The 21,068-nt window shown below is 49.2% G+C and overlaps 1 protein-coding gene across 4 annotated transcripts in view; it reads right to left on the minus strand.

Moving 5' to 3' along the window:
• Positions 1-21,068, minus strand: part of Rph3al (rabphilin 3A like (without C2 domains)) — a 138,912-nt gene that overhangs the window by 101,709 nt on the left and 16,135 nt on the right. The window contains exon 1 of one of the 4 annotated variants that reach the window (XM_055619498.1): positions 1,962-1,990. The exons of the other annotated variants lie outside the window; for them this stretch is intronic. The gene's annotated coding sequence lies outside the window, so the exon portion shown is untranslated. Of the gene's footprint in view, positions 1-1,961; positions 1,991-21,068 lie in introns of those variants that run through there. 4 annotated transcript variants of the gene reach the window in all.

A 21,068-nucleotide genomic window follows, 5' to 3' on the forward strand; every position in this document is an offset into this window, starting at 1 on the left:
GCACCCTGCACAAAGGAACAGAATGATTTATGTTCCCAGGTAGACAATTTGCCATGGTCTGGCTACAGTGCCAGCACAGGCAGACAGTCTGCAATGGATCCCTACAGTCCACTTACTGTATCAGTGGACCCTGGCAGCCCCAATCCTTGCTGCCTGGCACGGAGAAGGCCCTCAAGGGACAAAGCTGAATGCCTGGGGTTTTAAGCAGAGTTGGTGCCTGAACTGATGGAAGGAGGAAATGGGACAGTGATAAACAAACAAATAGAGGTGACCCAGGGTGTAGGGCCTGCTGCTGAATGAAATCCTGACCTGGGCTGTCAGCCAGGGCTGTCCCAACCAAACCCAGGCAGGAAACTGCACACTTCCTGGGGTAGCCACAGAAAAGCTTCCTCCAGCTCACTCCACCCACTCCCCTCACAGCATTCCAGAACACTCTGTGCTAGGCCTGGAGGCGCCAGGGGCTGCCACTGGGCCCCTCCTTCCCCATCCTTCTCCCTGGATATCCAGAACAGGCATCCCAGACAGCTCCAGCCACAGGCTTCTGATCTGCAGCCATGCTTAGCATCCTTTGTAACCCATGGACCAAGGCTGGCCTCATCTGCCTCAGACCTGATTCTCTCCAGAGTCAGTGGGGGATGAGCTGTGAGCCTATGGCCCTGGCTTGACCTCATAATAATACTTCTGCTTAAGCCCCAACTTGTCATCCTGACTCCAAGTAATGATACCCATCACAAATGAGACTCTTGAAAGATAGTCATGAACCACTCTTCTCTTTAAACACCTTCAATGGTTCCTGGTGCCTCCTGAATTAAGGGTCTACACCCAGAGACTGGTGGCTCTTGATAATAGAGTCCGATTCACCCTCTAGTCCCTACAGGTCTCATCCATCACAATTCAAAAGGACTCTACACCAAGATCTGTGGCCACATCTCTGGACCTATGAATCCAGTCTGTCTTTCTCTCCTGGATCCACCTCACTGGTCCTGCCCCTCCCCAGCCCACCCCAGTCCTTGTGATGCATTCTGGAAGGCTGCTCCCGAGTCTCAGAGACTATTCTTCATTTCATACTTTCCTTTAAATCAACTCATGTATTCACTCAATTTTTTTCCCCCCAAGGGAAACTTTCCATCTCCAGCATAAGTAGAAAACCACATACACAGGCTACTGGGAGGTTCTGATACACATTAACACATAAGATCCTGGGTTAAAATCTCAGCAAGACACAACGAAATACCCATGGTAGCTAATGATCAGTAAATTGCTTTAAAAGCCCACCTCTCAGCCAGGCAGAGGCAGGTGGATCTCTGAGGTTGAGACCAGCATGGAATACATAGTGAGTTCTAGGACAGCCAGGGCTACACAGAGAAACCTTGTCTCAAAGAACAAAACCAACCAAACAAAAAGCCCATCTCTACCTGGTACTTCAAACACTAGATATATTATTATAAGAAACATGGCTTTTCCTTGAAGATTTATTTTTGTCTCTGTGACCCTTGGGTTTCGGCCCATCGCATGGACATCTGGGGATGGCTTGTACATCGTAACCCATCTCTCCTACGCAGAACTCAGCTTGTCACAGCATCCGTCCAACAGAGGAGTCCGACTTGCTAGCTGCATAGCCCCCTTTTCTGCCTGGCCCTTGGGCCACCTGCTGTTCAACTTTCCACCAAAACTCAGAAGCCATCCACCCAGGCCCTCACATCTGTTCTGTCCCTTGGAGTAGGAAGGATGGTACAGACGGAATGTAGCGACTAAGGCGGAGGCTCCTGGCTGTCCTCCAACCCACGGCCTTTCTGCTGCTAGGCAACTCTGTGAACCATTTACCAAACACTTTCCCAGCTGGTGCCCCTTCCCCACAGCACAGTCCAGAAAAGCCCCTGCAGACAGGCACCAACCAGGTACAGCAAAATACTGCAATAGTTTCCTGGCTCCTTAGAGCACAGAGAGCCAGCAGCACCTACCAGGAAGCCATGGGCCCAGCAGAGAGAGGGTTAGGGAGCCCCAGCAGAAGGAGGGCCTCCCTTCTGTGGTGGTTGTCAGGGCGACCCAGGTGCTGCACATCAACATTTGAACCACTCTGACTTAACTCAATAAGTAACAGCTTTACAAGGCCCAGCTGGAGCCAAACCCAGGCCTGGATTCTCTCTAGTGCAGGGAAGCTGGGCCAGGCCACGGCACCACTACTGTACTGGAAACCAAGTCCCACGGTGACAGCAGCCCATGGACAAATATAGGGTGTTTCCTATCCAAGGCAGGACCTTGAGGGATGGTTTAAATCCTCTAGGGGATGTGTTTTCAGTCTGGGCACATACAAATCGCTTCCTTCCTTCCTTCCTCCTTTCCTTCTTTCCTCCCTTCCTCCCTCCTTCCTTCCTTCCTTCTTGAGATGGGATCTTTCTGTATAGCCCAAGCTGTCCTGGAACCTAGGGTCCTACTGCTTCTGCCTCCCAAGTACTGGGGATCATAAGCGTGTGTCACCGTGCCAGTAATGAAGGGTTTGTCTGTCTGTTGCTGTTAGAAAGGGCCTAGATTCTAGATACTTCTCAGAAGTGTTACCAGTTATGGCGGGGCCCAAGCCATGAGCATCACAGAGTTTCCCAGAGTCTCCAAAGCCAGGAGTGGAGCCTCTGGCTGTGGTGTCTTGGTAAGAAGGTAAACTGAGGCCCCGATAATTTGATCAGTGCTACAGAAGGTCAGACTCCCAAAGGCAGCTGGCTTAGCATAAAGGGTAACAAGACAGGCCTATTACAGCTGGAGCGTGGTCCAGCGTGTCTGCATTTGAGGGTGGAGGATGACAAGCAGCTCACGACTGACCTTTTCATAGCACAAACAATCTAGTAAAGGGAGAAAATGTTTTCTAGCAGCCTTATCCCCACAGAGATAAAAACAAATGCTAAGAAGAGAGACCAATGGACATGGTTACCCAGAGCTTCTCAAATGGGGTTTCAAGGAGCAGGTCTTGTGCCAACTTGACACAAGCTAGAGTCATCAGGGAGGAAGGAACATCAGCAGAGAGGAGATGCCGCCATGAGATCCAGCTGAAGGCATTTTCTCCGTGATCAGTGGGGGAGGTGGGAGCAGGAAGCAGCACCCTCCACGGCCTCTGCATCAGCTCCTGCCTCCAGGTTCCCGCCCTGCTTGAGTTCCTGCCCTGACTTCCTCCAGTGTGGGATGTAAGCTGACTAAACCCTTTCCTCCCCAACTTGCTTTTTGGTCATGGTGTCAGACAGAACCCAAGGGCTGTGATGTGGTTCAGCAATGCTGAGGAAGCCGGACAGCTCTCTGAAGAGTGGACAGCTCTCCAACCCAACCACAGGGCCACGTGTATGGCATACACCTCGGTCCCAGCACCTGGGAGGCAGAAGCAGGCAGATTTCTGTGAGTGTGAGGCCATCTCAATACACACCCTGAGTGGGCTGCCTAGTGAGACCTTGTCTTAAAAACAAAAGTAAAAACCAAAGAAACAACCCAGCCGGTTCAGCCCAGCCTTCCAGATAAGCCTGGAAGCAGGTTAAAACTGTGCAGCAGTGGGCTGGGATGCAGCCTCGTCCGCAGAGCCTTTCCCTGGTATGCAGAGGCCCCGAGTCCACCCCTGAGTCCACCCCCACACAGAAAACAGCGGGACAGTCTTCCCAGCCGTCAGGCAGTAGATTAGGAAGCAGGATTAGGAAGGCACACCTCCGGGTGTGCCTGTGAAGGCTTCTTCAGAGAGCTTAGATCACAAGGGTTCTGATTTACTGATGGATTAATCCCTCCATAGATTAGAAATACTATTCTATTGTAGGCGGCAGAGTGGGAGGTGGGGCCTCACTAGAGGAAGCAGGGCACAGAGGGGATGCCCCCGTCCTTTCCTGAGTCACTTTCCTCTCTGTACCCCTGCCTAAGAGGTTAAACACAAAACAAACAAGCAAACAAGCAAACAAGCAAGCATTATGCCATGTACTTCCACTGCCATGGCGCTCCATCCCTGGGCCAAATCACGCTGCACCAGACTCCCTGAAACCGTGAGCTCAAATACCCCCCCTCCAAGTTGTTCTTCTTGGGTATTTGTTACAGCAGTACCAGAGAAGCAACTAATACCAAGAAGAGAAAAACAAAACCTCAGTACGGCACCAGAAAGGGGAAGGTGACCAGTCCCCAGGCTCGTCCGCTGAAAGGCGGGAGCCGAGGCAACCTGCCGCCCCAAGCCCACCGCAGGCTGAGGCAATCCAAGCGGCCCTGACGCCCCACAAGCTGGGGTGACCCCACTGCCATGCCCCCAGCAGCATCAGGGAATCTAAGCGGCCCACTGTACCCCCAAGAGCTATGTTTAGAGGCCAACTCAGTACGCAGTAGCAAGCCGCTCACTGCCAGTTCCCCTTCTCCTCAGGGCTGTGGGCCCTCCTTCCAGCCCTGGAGCTGTGGAGGCAGGAGACAAAATAGCCCCAGCTCCTCAGCAACGCCTGAGCAGGAGCTGTCCATGAGAAAGCCCTCTCCGGCTTCGGCCTGCTGCCTTCACAGTGAACTCTCAATTTTGGACACTTTGTACACTTTCTAACCCCTCAGGGTGGAAAAGTGGCCAGACCTCTGCCTGAGGAGGCTCCAGCAGCCCGCCACCCCTCTGTCCAGACCTCTGTAACTGTCATCTCCAGCCCCCAGGCAGACTCATCCCACATTATGCAAATTTGAAGTGAAAAGACCTGACAAAAACCCACCAATCCCTGAGCAGAAAAACCGACCAATCCCTGAGTTCACCACTAAAACCCACCAATCCCTGAACAGGAAAACCCACCAATCCCTGAGCTCCCCAAGCTTAGGACTTGAAATTCTACCAATCCACACTCTAGAAATCCCTGCCCCCCCCTCAGAAAGCCCCGCCCCTAAGATTTCCTATATAAAGGCTGTGTTTGCCCCAGTTCTCCGTTGCCTTCTGGGAGCAGAGGCAGTTGCTGCTAGGTTTGTCCCTTCTCTCCTGGATTTTTCCCTTCATGAAATCTCTTGAGAGATTTACTGCCTGCTGTGATTCACTCATCAGAGGAAGAAGAGAAGAAATGAAGAAGGAGCGGCTCCCAGGCTGCCAAGCTCAGCTCATGGGGGTTGGGCCACCCCGCTCCCTTGGGAGCTGCATTACTTGGAGAAGCAGCTGAGCTCAGGCTCCTAAGCTCATCAGGGTTTGGGGTAACCCTCCCCTGGGAGCCGCAACATCTCTGTTGAGGAGGCCTCCTCTCAGAGCTGTGTGCCTCCTGGGTTTCCATGCCTCAGGACACCCTTGGGACACTGACCCACCTTCCCAACCCTCAGAGCTGTGTCTCAGATTTGTGGCCTTGGAGTTGTGGGTTTCCCTGACACCCTTCAATCTGGGTACGAGAAGGCAGGCCACCACCAGCAACCAGAAAACAACGGCCACAGAGCAGCTGTACTAGGAAGCAGCTGTGCACGCTGTGAGCTCCAAAGCTTTAAGGGGTGCCTCCTTTTGTCAGGGCCCAGTCTCTGCCCTGTCCATTCCCTGCAGGACCATCACCAGATGGACCTCTTCACAAACTGCACATGACACCAACATCTGGTCAAGGTCTGAGCCAAGATGAGCACCCCAAAGAGACTCAAGAAGAGGCCAAGTGGTGCTAGGGACCAGCATCCTGGGACACAAGCATATTAGAGAGAAGCTGTTTTCCCCCTGAGCATGGCAGTTTACTGCATGTGAAGGTTCCACGTGAGGGATTTCCTGTACAGGGCGGTGGGAAGTCTTCATGAGAAGGCTTAGGATGCTCCTTGTAGGAAGGTGTGAAGAGGCCTAGTGTCCACACCCTGGATACCCCAGAACAGCGGCAATGCCACACACCGCTAAGCACACGGGAGCCTTAAGAATGAAGCACAAAGGCCCAGACAGCTGTGCATCTTGAGCTGGGAAGACAATTCTACCTTTAGCAACGCAAAGGCCATCTCTGTGTGTTATCTCTTCTCTGTGTGATGGATATCCATCTTGCCTGTCCAGCTTCCTTCTTCAGGTTTAAATAATCACGTCATCCTTCTGGAGAAGATAAACTGGCCCCTGCTTCTTCCTCCTTAGGGGTGGGCATGACTGGGAACCTATTAAGATATCCACCACCCTCCTCCAGTTCCTGGAGAGTGATTGGCTAAAGGCCTAAGCCAAGGTATGTCTTCCCTGGGTTACTGAGAAGTTTAGCTTTTGTGACAGTGAGCTGTGGTAATAGTATTGTCACAGGAATCGAGCAACAGACAGCATCGTGGTGTGTACAATGCCTGCACGGGAGGTGGGTGGCAGGCAGAGATTGACACGGGAAGTGAACAGTGGGTAAAGTGGTGCCACTGGTGCTGGCATGAGAAATCCTGTGGCCATCTTACCGCCGCTCAGAAACAGCCAGTCTGGAAATGATGCTCAGAGCAGTCAACAGATGGAGGCACGTGCTCCTGAAGACGCCGTCAGTCACTGGATGCAGCCAAGCCTGACCCTCATTTACGGGGCCCTGGTTGTCAGGCTCACAGTCCTGTTTTTGCTGGGCTCTTACTTGTGATCACGAACTCTGAGAAAAATCACCTCTGCAGATCTGAGAAGGCAACAGGACTCATACACATGCTAAATTGATTCAGCTCTGGGGAGAGCTGTCTGCCTGAAGCTAACTGTCCTCTGAGGCCTGGCTCAGAGATACCACGGCAGAGCTTGCCTTCCTTTCTATCTCCAGCGTCCATTCCCTAGCCGACTTTACTCCTCTGCTGTAGCCATGGGGCCCAAAGGGAGCCCCAGTCCCTGTGCTGCTTCTGTGGTCCCTGGATGGTGTCTGTCACCTGCTGTCTTTGTCTCCAGTGAGAGATCGTGAAGCAGCTCATCCCAGACCCTGGCCTATCTCCCGGGCTGCACACTGTGACTGTGTTACCCACCTCTGCCCATCCCTCAGTGTCTATGAAAGTGCACCCAGAAGGATCACAAAAAAGAAGGAGCCTTGCAGACATGAGAACCCTGAGCAGGATCCTCAGTGTTCCTGGCTTCACACAGTCAGTCCAGGAGCCACCAGTGTGGGCTCTGTCATCACTGCTGCCACGCTGCTAAATTGTTTCATCCATGAACACGCAAAGTTTGCAAGAAGGAGACAGAGGTGACAGAGAGTGTTCACATGGGAAGAATAAGTAATTTGATAATTAATACACATAGGAAGTTGCTAAATTAGTGACTGTGACACTTTAAAAAGCTTCAGAGAAAGCCGGAAAGATGGCTCAGCAAGTAAAATCACTTACCACGCAAGCCTGGGGACCTGAGTTTGTCTCCCCCAGAAGCCATGTAAAGGCCAGATACAGCAGTGCAATCATCTATAATTCCAGAGCTCCTAAAGGGAAGTGGGAGGCGGGAACAGAAGAGCCCCCACTTCTTGGTTACTTATCTCAGTGCTGTGGTGGTTTGAATGAGAACAGCCCCAGAGGCCCATAGATGGGAGGCTTTGCCCCCTTTTGGTAGAACTGGTTGGGAAGGATTAGGAGGTGTGACCTTACTGGAGGAGGTGTGTCACTGGGTTTTAAGGCTTCAAAAACCTGAGCCATTCTACACTAGCTCTCTTCCTGCCTCCTACTTGCAGGTACAGATGTGAACTCCCAACTAAGTTGCCTTGGTCACAGTGTCTTACCATCTCAATAAAAGAGCAAGACACTGACAAGGGACAGCTTTTAAAAGGAGAGGCTTGTTTTGGCTCACAGTTTAAAGGATACAGTCCATCATGGTGGAGGAGAGATGGCGAGAGCTCGAGGCAGCTGGTCACATTCATTGCATCTACAGTCCGGAAGTGGAGAAAGATGAGGGCTGATACCCAGTCAGCTTTGCTCTCTTTGTGCAGTCCAGGACCCAAGCCCAGGGAATGCGGCTCTTCAGTATAATCTCTCATAAGCATGGTCAGAGACTAACTTAAGCTAAACAATCCCTCCCGGGGGGCCTGAAATCATGCCTCCTCAGCCATTCCAAATCTTGCCATGTTGGCAATCAGTACTCAACATCAAACCCAGAATGCTCATGGGTCACTAACAGGGTGACTAAGGTACTCCACCCTGGGTAGCAAGCGGGAAACGACAGAGACCCTGTGTCTAAAGATGTGGAAGAGCAGGGGCTGACCCCGGCTGTCCTTGGAGCTCCACATGCCATACATGCCTGCGCCACATTCATACGCATAAATGAGTATGCACGCACACAAAAGCTCAAGACAGTGGTTGTGATGGCGCAGACCTGTGATCCCAGCACACGGGAAGTAGAGGCTTGAGGATCAGTTCAAAGGTCATTTTTTTTTTTGCTACACAGTGAGTTCAAAGCCAACCTGGGCTACATGAGACCTTACTTTGAAAGAAAAGAAGGGATGGGGAAAGTAGAGAGGGAGAAAGAAAGGAAAACAAAAGCTCAAAGGAGGAAAATAGTCGAAACTCTGGTGAAGGCATGCCTACAAACACATGTTTTAAACAACAAAAACGTGTTTTGGTGAAGTTAGTCTGTGAATTAGCTGTACAAAGTCCTCCTGAAGGGGTAGTCTGGGTCGGTGGAAGAATGGTCAGCGTGGGGGCCTAGAGCTTGATGTAGGAGGGGTTGCTCCTCAAGGCAGTGGGAGCAGGGGAATCAAGATGCTGTGCATTCTGACAAGGCCTCTGTGACCCCCAAGCTTGTTTCCCAGCTCTTTCCCACTACATCCCAAAGAGCACCCAATACACGTCAGGAGGCTCTCCACTCAGAACACCCTCCCCCCCATCAGTCCCCTGATACTGCCACCATCCCTCACACTGCGAGAGCAAGTAGGTTTCCTGTAGCATGTAGATTCTAAATAAGTAGTGAAGTCTGCCTGGAGTAGTATGCTTCAAAGAACAGCATGGCACCCCGAGTTTCAGAGTGGAAGTGGTCGATTAGCGATGTCCACTGCGGGTGCAGGGAGAGAACAGTAGCACCTGCATATCACACACTTTCCATATGCATTTTGCTCCTCACTGAGAGTCCAGTGGGTGACTGCCAAGTGAGACATTCCCTTTAGCTCTAATGTGCCTGGTGTCTCTCTCCTTAGAGATCACATGAGCCACGTCACTGATATTTTCTTCCTGCCTTGATTACCCATCAGAGTTAGATGTCTGACTCAAATATAGTATAATGTATTGAATTCTAGGGCCTGAATATATATTCTCAGTCTCCCCCTGGTTTTGACATTTTGGTTAATCTATGTTCTTTCTGATCTTATTTTCATGGGCTTCTATTTAATTACATATGTTCATATAAACATAATAAAAATGTGTGTCTGCACACATTCTATATTATCCCACATAGGTCTGGTACACAGCACCCACTTTATCTTTTTATCATAAACACATAATTGTTCATTTCTTATATATGACATGTGGAGAAACATTTTCTAGGCATCCTCAATTTCTACATGCAACATGACAGAGTACAGAGTGGTATAGAGGGATAATGAGAAAAACAACACAGCAGAAGGTACAGCCTCTGCCTGAAAGGGTCAGAGTATAGGTTGGGCCTTGGGAGGAATGGGGTACCAACGAACAAAAGCCAGGCTCTTCACCAAGGTGCTCGCTCCTGGAAAGGGGGAAATGGCCCTCATAGCCACCCCTCCCCGCCCAGCCATGCTGAGGTTTTATCAACTATTAAGTACCTCTAACCCAGCCTGCCCCCACTCCCCACTCAGCGGCAGCAAACTAAATGCAGGGGTTAGTGGCTGTGTGGGCCGACACCAGCTCCGTGCACACGGCTGGCAATTAGGATTGAAGGCAACGTTCTAGAAAGACAACAGCGCCAGGCCGTGAATAATGATACAGCAAGCCTCGCAGCCTCCTTATAAATGCCACAGGGATTCTAAGTGAAAAAAAGCCCTCACAGCCCACATCTGCATTCAGACTGTCCCTGTCCCCCTCTGATGTCTGAGAGTGGCGGCAGACTGGAGAACTTCTATGCTTTGCTTCTCCCAGCAAGGGAGGAAACCCAGCCAAGATCAATCATACCGCTCAGGACCAGAGACTCGGCCCCCAGCACGAAGGGCCTGGTCCTGGCAGCCCCCTGACACCGTTGTGCCCACATAGAAAGGGTGACACAGCATGCAGCGCCTGTGGGCTAGCTGAAAGAGGAGGATGAGCCAAGCCAGGAAACAGCAGGGCAGTGTGGGCAGGTGCCCCTCACACAGGCTTCACAGCCAGTCCCGTCCCCTTCAGTCCCAGTTATAAGCCTATTTATTCCGAGATCACCAGGGCTCTGCATCTCAATCAGCAGCAGAAAGGAGACATGGCTTGACTGGGTTTTCAGTCAGTTTTTCAGAAGGATACAGGCCAGGCCTTTCTTTCCCAGGGGTAACTAACAATTTGCAAAGGTAGTAAGACTTTCCATATTCTAGAATCTTACCCGCCCAGCAAAGGGCTAAGCAGGGGAGGAGGAGAGATGGAAAGCTGTGTCTGCAAATGAATTCAAGGGACAGAGCCCTGTGTAGTTAGTCCCTCACAGCAGACTAATGGGAATGCTGAGTTTACCAAGTAAGGGCAAGGGGACGGGGGGGGGGGGGGCTTTAAAACAAGGTAACCTGGCATCCAGGCCGATGGCCCCAGAAGCTCTGAGTTAACGCTGTGACCACCCAGCCCCCTCAGTCCATAGCCAGGCCAAGTTAGCACATCTAAGTCTACCTTAATAACCTGGAAAACTGGGGGAGGGGAACAGTAGGGGCTAGGGTACAGCTCAGCGAGCCTGAAGCTGTGGGTTAGATCTCCAGCAGCAAAAGCGGGGACTGGGAGGACGGGTTGAGACCGAGCCCTATGTCCAGCCATGAGAAACAGAGTAGGCAGGGGCCGGCCTTCCCTCCAGAACCCATGCCCCACCAGTCCTTCAGGGTCCGGATGGGCAGACCGACCTCAGCTTTGGTGGGCTGCTCCAGTGCCTGGACCGTGAGTCCCTGGCTCTGCGTGACTGCCACCATTTGCTACCAGCCCAGGTCAGCCACAGCTACGCAGCAGCCTGCCTCGGATGGCACAAATTTCCCCGCCACCCCGAGCGAGGAGGACCTGGGGGTGTCCTGACCGGCACCTGGAGGAGCAGAGGTTCTGTGCACCAGGCAGGCTGCCAGGTCTGCCTCCAACTAGCAGAATGACCTTGAACACCGAACCTCCTGAAACGCAGTTCCCTGTGTCTGGGCAGCTGCTGCCTCCCCAGATCCTCCCCAGATCCTCAGCTCAAAAGGCCAGTCCTCGCCTGCAGCCAGGGCTTGAAATCACCCGGGTGGGTGGCTTTCTATTGCTGCTTGTATAACACCAAAGCCTTCCTACCTACCAGGGCCTCTGCTTGTCCCTTACTGGCACGCTCTCCCCTCAGGCCTGCAGGGACCCTGATGTAATCCCTTTCACCTAATTATCTCTGTTAAATTTCTGTTGTTGTTTTTAGCACCATTTGAGATACAATTAAAAAACCACGTAACTTGCCCTTTCTAAAGCTTCCAGCCCCGTGGGTTCCTGCAGTCACAGGGCTGTGCAGCCATCGCCAGTGTGGATTTCTGAGCATTTTCAATGCCCCAGAAAGAAAGCATTAGCAGTCACTCCCATCCCTCTTCTCAGCCCCTGGAAAAGACTGATCTACTTTCTGTCTGGTGGATTTGCATATTCTGGGTGCTGCATATAAATGGAGTCGTACAATACATGACCTTTTTATTCACTATTTCATTTTTTTCCCGTTCTAATCTTTATTACTTCTCTCCTTTGCCTGCTTTGGGTTTAGTTTTCCATTCCTTTGCTGGTTTCTTATAGCAGAAGATGACTGACCTAAGGCCTTTTCCCAACCTTTTTTAATATAGACATCCACAACTATATATTCTGTTAAGTCTTTTAAAGATTTCTTCATTTTTAATTATTTGAATGTGTATATGTGTCTGTGAGTGCAGGTGCCCAGGGAGGCCAGAGGCATCTGGTCCCCTGGAGCTGGAGTTACAGGCAGTTGTGAGCCTGAAGTGGCTTCTGGGACCTGCACCCCATCCTCTGGAAGAGCCGCCAGTGCTCTTAGCTGCTCTTAGCTCTTAGCTATCTTTCCAGCCTCTACAAGTGTTAAAATGTTACATTTTCTTTCTTTATTTTCTTTTTTGCCTTCAAGCACTTCCTAATTTCACTTGTGAGTCCTTCTTTTAGTATTTGGAGAAAATTACTTTCTATATATTTGTGAATCCCCCAATTTCCTTAGATTTGGTGTGCTAACTTATGTCCCAGCATAGCTAGAGAATATATTTTGTATGACTGCAGTCCTTTAAATTCACTGAGATGTGTTTTCAGCCTCACATGCAGTCTCTCTTGGACAATGCTTCATGTATACCTGTGAGGAGCCAGGCGGAGCACTCTACCTGTTAAGCCTCATCGGTTTATAACGTCAAGTCTTTTATTTCCTTACTGATCCGCAGCCTACATACACATCCATCATTGCAAATGAGGACTTGGATCTAGGTAGCACATGCCTGTTTTCCCAGCATTTAGGAGGTTGGGGTAAGAGAACTGCAAGTTCAAGGCCGGCCTGTGCCATATAAGACCTTGTTCCAAAAATTAAAACAGAGCTGAGAGGTGGTGGTGCAGGCCTTTAATCTCAGCACTCAGGAGGCGGAGGCAGGTGGATCTCTGTGATTTAGAGTCCAGCCTGATCTATATAGAGAGTTCCAGGCCAGTGAAGCCTACTTAGTGAGACCCTATCTCAAAAATGAAATAAAATTTAAAAATTAAAAATAAATAAAGAGAAAGATCTGGAAATCTACAATTATCATTGTTGAATCCCCTAGTTTTCCCCATTATTGCTGTTAATTTTACTCTCTGAAGTTTGGGGTTGTTCTGGGTAAGTATATACTTATAATTGTTATAATTTCCTAATAGATTGGCTTTTTAGCATCTTAAGTGTCCTTATTCATTTCAGTTACAATGTGTGTGTAATGTGCGTGTGCACTCGTCACTGTGCATACACAGACACGCGGGGAGCCCAAGAGCAGGACATCAGACATCTTCCCCTGACCTTCTTCACCTTCTCTTGATGAGCCTGAAGCTCTCCATTGGGCAAGGAAGTGAGGCCAGGAAACTCCCAAGATCCTCCTTTCTGTGCCACCCACCCAGCACTGGGGTCATGGGCATGCGTGGCTACGCCCAGCTCTTACACGGGTGCCGGGGAGTGAACTCAAGCCCTCGCCTCTGCACTTCCACCCACTGAGACACCTCTCTGTGGAAGCCCACTCCCACTATGGTGCTGGCAGCGTGCGCACCAGGCAAGCGCACCAGGCAAGCGCTCCAGCGCCGACCGACGCTCCCAAGCCAGCTTTTGTCTTAAAGTCTTTTCCATCTGGTGTTTCGTTGACTTTACATGTACTGTATACGTGTACTGTATACGTGTACTGTCCACGCGTGCACATGTGTGCGCGGGCAAGCATGCGTGCCATGGCATGCATGTGGAGGTCAGACAAGGACATCTTTCAGGAATTGTTTCTCTCCTTCTACCGGAACTGAGGTGGTCAGGCTTTGAGGCAAGTGCTTTCACCACTGACCCTTATGTTAGATATTTTTAGCGTAAGTTTTCATTAATCATTAATCTTTTATTACATTTTAAGCTAATTCCTAACTGGTTTTAATTGTGTGTGTGTGTGTGATGTGATATGTAAGGGATCAGACCCAGGGCTGTGCACGCGCTAGGCAAATTCTTTATCACAGAGCGACGTCCCCAGCCTGTTCAATTACCATTTTAATTTAAAACCACCGAGCTTGGATTAACACTGATTTAGTCTCAATAAAACACAAAGGCTCTGCCGTGCCACACGGCCGTGTGCTGCACAGTGTTGCCTCGTGGTTCACATTACACAACAGTGGTCTTCTAACCTGCATCACCCGGGGCTGGAGCCCTCTCGGTTTGCGGACACTCTGCTGTCCACACAGCTGCCTAGCTCTGGACTTCTCCCAGCCTGTACTTGCTAAGTGAAACATGGCTTAATTTTCTTCCCTCCTCTCTCCTCTGAGTTATTACTGTCACAGAAATTATCTTTTTATGGCATAAGCCTATTAGCAGTTTTATAATTGCTTCTTTATACAGTAGTCTTATTAATCAGATAGAAGAACTACAAACAAAATGTATTTATGCCTTTCAAGGTGCTCTTTATTTCCTCACATGGATTTGAGTCACTCTACAGTATCCTTTATAGTACAGCCCAAGGATTCATTTTAGACTTTCTTAGAATATCTACTAATGACAATTTTTCTCAATTCTCTTTTCTTTTCTTTCTTGTTTTTGTTTGTTTGTTTTTTGAGACAGGGTTTCTCTGTGTAGTCCTGGCTGTCCTGGAACTCACTTTGTAGACCAGGCAACCAGGATAGCTTTGACTTCACAGAGATCCATCTGCCTCTGCCTTGTGAGTGCTGAGATTAAAGACATATGCCACCTTGGCCTGGCCAATTCTTTAATTTTTTTAAAAAATAACTTATCTGAAATGTTTTGTTTCTCCTTTATTTGTTTGTTTGTTTATTTATTTATTTAGCATGTGTGGGTGTTTGGCCTCCATCTATATCTGTGCACCACATGTGGACCTGGTGCTTGCAGAGGCCAGGAGAGGGCACCAGAGCCCCTGGACCCAGAGTTACCCCGGGTAGTGAGTCACCATGTGGGTTCTGGGACTAGAACCAGGGTTCCCTGGAAGAGGAGGAAGTGCCCCTGACCACATAGCCACCTCTCCGGTCCCTTTTGAAGGACAGCTTTTCAGGATGTAAGACTTGATTGACAGTCTTTCCATCCCCGCTGTTTCACCCCACACCTAGCAGTAAGCTTGTTAAACTTTTCCTGTGTTTTTGCTTAACATTTGTTTATTTGCATGGGCGCATACACACATGAAGACCACAGTACACATGTGGAGGTCAGAGGGCAACTTGCAGGAATTGGTTCTCTCCTTCTCCATGTGCATTCTGGGGGCTGAACTCAGGTTATCTGGCTTGGTGACAAGTAACTTTACCCTCTGAGCCACCTTGCCAGCCCAGCATAAACTTCCTAAGGATTATTGACTAATTTTCTTTTATTGATTAGTATATCACATATACATTTTTTGAACTGTGGTCCCACTATGTAGCCCAGGCTAACCCTGCACTTGTAACCCTCCTGCCTCAGCTTTGGAGTTGCTAGTGTGTACCAGCAGGTCCAACTTTGCTGCCTACTTGTTAAGAAACTTTAACTCAGTTGAGCTCAGCCCTCTCTCCTTCCCTAGACAAGGTCAGGCTCTTTGACACCTGTAGCCTGGTGCTCTGTAATCTTCCTTTGTAGTGATTATCACATTAGGTAACAAACCTATCTGTCAGAGTGTTCTCCCATTATTTAAATCTAAATTCCAGAAGCCAAGACCCAGCTTTCTCTCACTGGCAGCAAAAGAACCTGGCACACTGCAGATATCCAATAAACATTTACTCAGGGAATGAATGACACTCACCAGAGAAGGCTGACTACTGCGTTCAGCCTTTTCACTGCTGAAACGATACTAAACAGCCATGTCCTGATGTGCTGGTCCTCTGGTGGGAGATGTTCTTCCCTGACCCCTGACTTCAGGTTTGGCCATGTGACTTGTTTTGGCCACTGGGATGCTCCTGAATACAATGTGTGAAATGACCTGGTACACTGTATAACCGAGCTAGCTCCTTGCCTCCAGACCCCTGATCCAAGTGAGCTTGTTAGGCCCAGCAAGAGCCTAAATATAAGAAGGTATGAAGAGAACTCAGGAAACTAAAAATCCATCGATGCAAAATCGCAAGAGGTTCATTCTGACCATTGCAGAATGGGGTCACCCCTGCTGGTCAGCAAGGAGTGGCCCCGGGAGACAAAGACCTTTTAAAAGACAAAGCGTGGGAAATTCCAGGGGTTGCCTTCTTGGCAATTCAGGATTGGATGAGGTGTTTAACTTTTAAAATAATTGGTTGGTTCTGGGCACCCTTAGGTCTGGTCAGCCCTGTCATAAATATCTGATCTTCAAGTCAGTTTGGAATTTCCTGCCATCCACAGTTAAATGTGGGAGGGTGATTAACTCATCCCATGTCTGTTCTGAGGAGTGGGAGTTACAGGCTTTGGATCAAAGGTCAGGAGAAGGATTGGGGCCATTTGGCCCAGTTTTCAAACAAAGCCCATCTCACTGGTGCCAGCCGGTGATTTTCTCTCCATTTAGTAGAGATCTCTGCTTGTTCTCTTCCTTACCTCTGCCCTCACAGATGGCTAATGTCAGGAACTTTTACATTCCTCGGCTCTCTGGAGAAGCATTAAGAGGCTTTAATTAACATGGGCCTAAAACTTGAAAATGTAAGTTATAAGGCAATTAAAGAAACATAGGTTACAAAGTTGGTCTGATTCTTTCAAGCTCAGAGACACATGGGTTAGATTTTAAGAACAACTCACAGTGTGAAAGCAACCATAGCTCACTGTAAACAGCCCCGATCAGTGAAACCTCATTTGACTCACAGACTGAGAGATCCGCACTGTTGCTGAAGTCAGCAGGTTGGCGTGGTTGCGCTGCCGTGCTGTTTCATGAGATGAGTAGGCCGCACTTGCTGGGGAGCCTGCAGACCAGGAGGGTGTCCTGGGAGACCTCCTCTGTGTGTCCCTCATGTGGCCTCACGGGGTTACAGACGGATTCACCGGGCAGACCTACGCCCCCAGTTCGCCTCTGCCACCTGAGCGCCCAGTTCCTTCCCCTGCTGACTGTCCCCAGGCCCATCCCAGAAGCACAAAGCAGCAGCCTAGGATCCATGTTCCCAGAACGCACCAGCAGAGCTCACAGGATCAGCTTCCCAGAATTCTATGATCCTGCTACTGCAAGAGACATTCTCAGCAGCAGCCTTGCATGGTGCCAGCCATACAACAAGGACATGGCAGGACTGAGGCTGAGGACAGAGCTCAGGGGCAGAAAGTCTGCACACACACACACACACACACACACACACACACACACACACACACCCTGCAATTCTTCTCCCAGAGGGCTGGGAAAGGTTGCACACCCTCAGCTGTTCTTGGGCAGACCTCTGACTGCCTCTGCTTATAACCTCAGGTTGTAGGCAGGCATCATTCTCCCTAATACTAAGTCAGTGTGTGATGGAGGATGTATTTATGTGGAGGCAAATCGGGAGCTAAATGTTATTCAAACAAACAAACGACAACAAAAAACAAGGATCAAAGAAAACAGGTACCATGCCAAAGAGCTATCTCCAGAAGCACCATGATTAAGCTGAGCATCAAGTCTGACTCAGCGTGCTCAGCTGCCCCAGGCGAGCACTGAGGCCATGCAATGCCGTTGTGACCAGACAACGGTGGTTCTGAAGCCCATTCCTAGTGATTCCAGGTGCAAAGGGACATCCCTGGGGCAAACTGGGGACACCCTAATATGAACACGAGCCATCCCCATGGACAGAGAGCACTTCTGATGCCTACTGTCAGTACCATCCATACCCAGTTTACAGATGAGGAAGGTGGGGTTCATAGAGGGCCACTGAGGATACAGAAATCAGGATGAAAACCCCAGCCAGAGCCCTCCATCGGCTGTGCTCCCACTGGCCCATATCCTCAGACCAGAGGCCTAGCCTCTCCCCCCCCCCCCCCGGTCCAGCCCTTCCCCCACAGAGGCATCCGTCTCTTCATTCCTATCCTAAGGTGGCTCTTGCTGACCTTGCATGTAGGTTAGGATCCTGTTCCTTCTGGCAGCCCCCTGCAAATAGCCTGCAGGGATTTCCACCTACCATGTTTTACAAATATGCCTTTTCTTGACCACACCCGGCAGGTTCTGTTTCCAGCTGAGCCCTCTGCTGCTGTGTAGCCTCTTCTGACTTGTTCCCATGTGCCGTCTGTCCCCCAGGCCAAAGCCACCACCCTAAGGGTCCCTGCTCTGCGTCTGTTAGTACAGCTCACATCTGAGGGTGTCTCTCGGTGATCCTTCCTAAAGGCCGTGGACTCCAGAGCGCAAGCCTCTGGCCTTGCACTGGGCTACTGCCCTGGCCTCGGCGCTGGACATCAGGCCTGCACAGCGCAGGGCCAGCACCCAGTTGCATCCTCGACGCCGGCCTATTCTTTCCACCTTGACCTCACTGTGTGTGCTGGGTGAAGGCTTTTACGTCCACGATGGCAGTTTCAATTTCATATGGAGCCTTTGCATTCCCAACTATTCCATTTTGCTAAATTATTGTTTCCAGATCATTCTACCAAGCGTGATTTACTTCCCCTGGACACCAGAGCCTGACGATCGAGGCGGGAGTCTAATGGCAGCCTAGGCTACAAGACACTTCTGCACACAATCGTAAGAGCTGTTTCTCTGTGGGCATCTCTGTCCCAGCCACTTAGAAATCACAGTACTTACTAATCAGACACGGTGGCACATCCCTATAATCCCAGCACTAAGGAGGCTGAGCAGAACTATAAATTCCAAGCCGGCCTGGCTGCCAAACAAAAGGCAAACCAGCTATCATTAGTTAAAACAGGGTACTTTACATTCTTTGTCAGGAAACCACCACAATAAACTGCTCAGTCCAAAGCTGTCTTCATACGGGCTCCCCAGATGGCTCCCAGCCTACAGAGTGACTTTGGCTCACCCACCCAGTCCACAACTAGCAGCAGCTTTAGCCAAGCAAGATGTTCACAGCGGAAACCTATCCAGTGGTACCCGAGGGAAGGCTAGGATCAGATGACACTGGCATTGGAACCCCTAAGGCATTAGGAAGTGATCAGACCATGAGGGTGGGACCTTCATGAGGGAGATTAATGATCTTATAAAAGATGCCCCGGGGGCTGGAAGAAGCCCAGCTGTAAAATGCTTGCCATGAAGCATGATAGCCTGGGTTTGGGTCTCCAGCACCCATGGGGGCCATTTATGGAGCCAATCTGTAATCCCATTTGGGGTTAGTGCAGAGACAGGAGGATTTCTGGGGGTTGTTGGCCAGCAAGCCCAGCAAAACCAACAAGTTCCATCTCAAAAAATATGGTATTTATGGAGTTTCTTGGACAACCTAACCAACAATTCAAAAGGCAGTTTCTCATGCCTGGTCCTGGGGGTTTTCTTAGGTGGTCTTTGGCTCCTAAAGGGAAGACTGTCAGCCCAGATGAGAAAATCTCATTTAAATTATATATATACATTTATAGAATTTCATGTATTATAGTTCTTTCAAAGATGAATTGTTGATGGTATGATTCCTTATACCTTATTTAATTTCATTTATAAAAAAGGAATGTTCCTTATTCCTTATTGCTGTTGTTGGTTGTCTCTCAGAAATGAAAGGTAAGTCCCTATTGCTGAAGACGCCATAGACTTCAGACACAAAGTTTCAGAGGTACCTGAAAACTAGCTTCACAATACAAGTAGGTGTCGTGCAAGCTTCCAAAGGAGGGGAACAACCAAGAGTCCTATGAACCACAGCAACCCAAGATAAGTCTTAGGCTGCAGTAGTGGTACACACACCTGGTGGTAACCAACAGTTCTATAACTGGACATCAGACCTGCTCAACAGAGAGAAATCATGCCTGGGACTGGAAACCTAGCCAACTATGAAGGCCTGGTAAAGACATGGATCTTGAAGAAGAACCTACAATCAACACTTTCCTAAACCAGCAGAATCTCTAACAGCATTCTAAGCATTGATCCTAGTGTCCACATATAAGTGTAGTATTCACCCCTTATCAAGGAAACTTCTCTCTACAACGGATAGAGACCATTACAGAAAACCACAACCAATCAAAATGCAGAGTTGTGGAGCCCAGCGCCAGTGGCTACATCTACAAAACACTCCCCCGCCTAAGGCTCAGGGAACAGTATGGAGAAGGGGCAGAGGGTCAGGGAATTTGCTGTGAGACTGTGTCTTCTAGAAATGTTAGAGACTTTATCCATAAGGTCTCACCAACATGACTGCCTAAACATGAGCTGAACAAGGACAACCCAAAGTGGATGGATGGGGAAAGCTCATGAGACCTCAACCCTCCACAGAGAGCTTCAGGCAACTAAGAAATGCTGAGGGTAAGAGAAACAGTCTTCCAGGAGCACACCTGAAAGAATCAGACTAACTTTGTAACCTATGTTTCTTTAATTGCCTTATAACTTACATTTTCAAGTTTTAGGCCCATGTTAATTAAAGCCTCTTAGTGCTTCTCCAGAGAGCCGAGGAATGTAAAAGTTCCTGACATTAGCCATCTGTGAGGGCAGAGGTAAGGAAGAGAACAAGCAGAGATCTCTACTAAATGGAGAGAAAATCACCAGCTGGCACCTGTGAGATGATCTTTGTTTGGAAACTGGGCCAAATGGCCCCAATCCTTCTCCTGACCTTTGATCCAAAGCCTGTAACCCCCACTCCTCAGAACAGACACAGGATGAGTTAATCACTCTCCCACCTTTAACTGTGACTATATCTCATGTGGCAGGAAATTCCAAACTGACTTGAAGATCAGATATTTATGACAGGGCTGACCAGACCTAAGGGTGCCCAGAACCAACCAATTATTTTAAAAGTTAAATACCTCATCCAATCCTGAATTGCCAAGAAGGCAACCCCTGGAATTTCCCGCACTTTGTCTTTTAAAAACCTAAGGTCTTTGTTTCCCAGGGCCACTCCTCGCTGACCAGCAGGGGTGACCCCATTCTGCAATGGTCAGAATGAACCTCTTGCGATTTTGCATCGATGGATTTTTAGTTTCCTGAGTTCTCTTCATACCTTCTTATATTTAGGCTCTTGCTGGGCCTAACACACCACCTGGTTATCCACTATCCAACGGTCAGCCCGGAAAACATACATAGGACACACAGACTAAGCAGGTTGTACTTGGAAATGCATATACATATATGCATATACATATATGCATGTAACAACAATTACTGCAAAGAGGAGGCTATTAACTTGAAAGAGAACAAGTAGGGGTTTATGAGAGGTTGGAGGGAGGAAAGGGAAGGGGGAAATAATGTAATTACATTTATAATCTCAAAAATAAGAGGAAATGTTTAAAAAATAAAAAATAAGGTGAAGAGCAACTGATGAAGAGACTTAACATCAAATTCTAGCCTATATGCGCACGTGCACACACACATAACACACACACAAACACACACACAAAAGAAACA

This window comes from Psammomys obesus, unplaced genomic scaffold (assembly GCF_907164565.1).
Source record: "Psammomys obesus unplaced genomic scaffold, mPsaObe1.curated_primary_1811, whole genome shotgun sequence".
Taxonomy (NCBI): domain Eukaryota; kingdom Metazoa; phylum Chordata; class Mammalia; order Rodentia; family Muridae; genus Psammomys; species Psammomys obesus.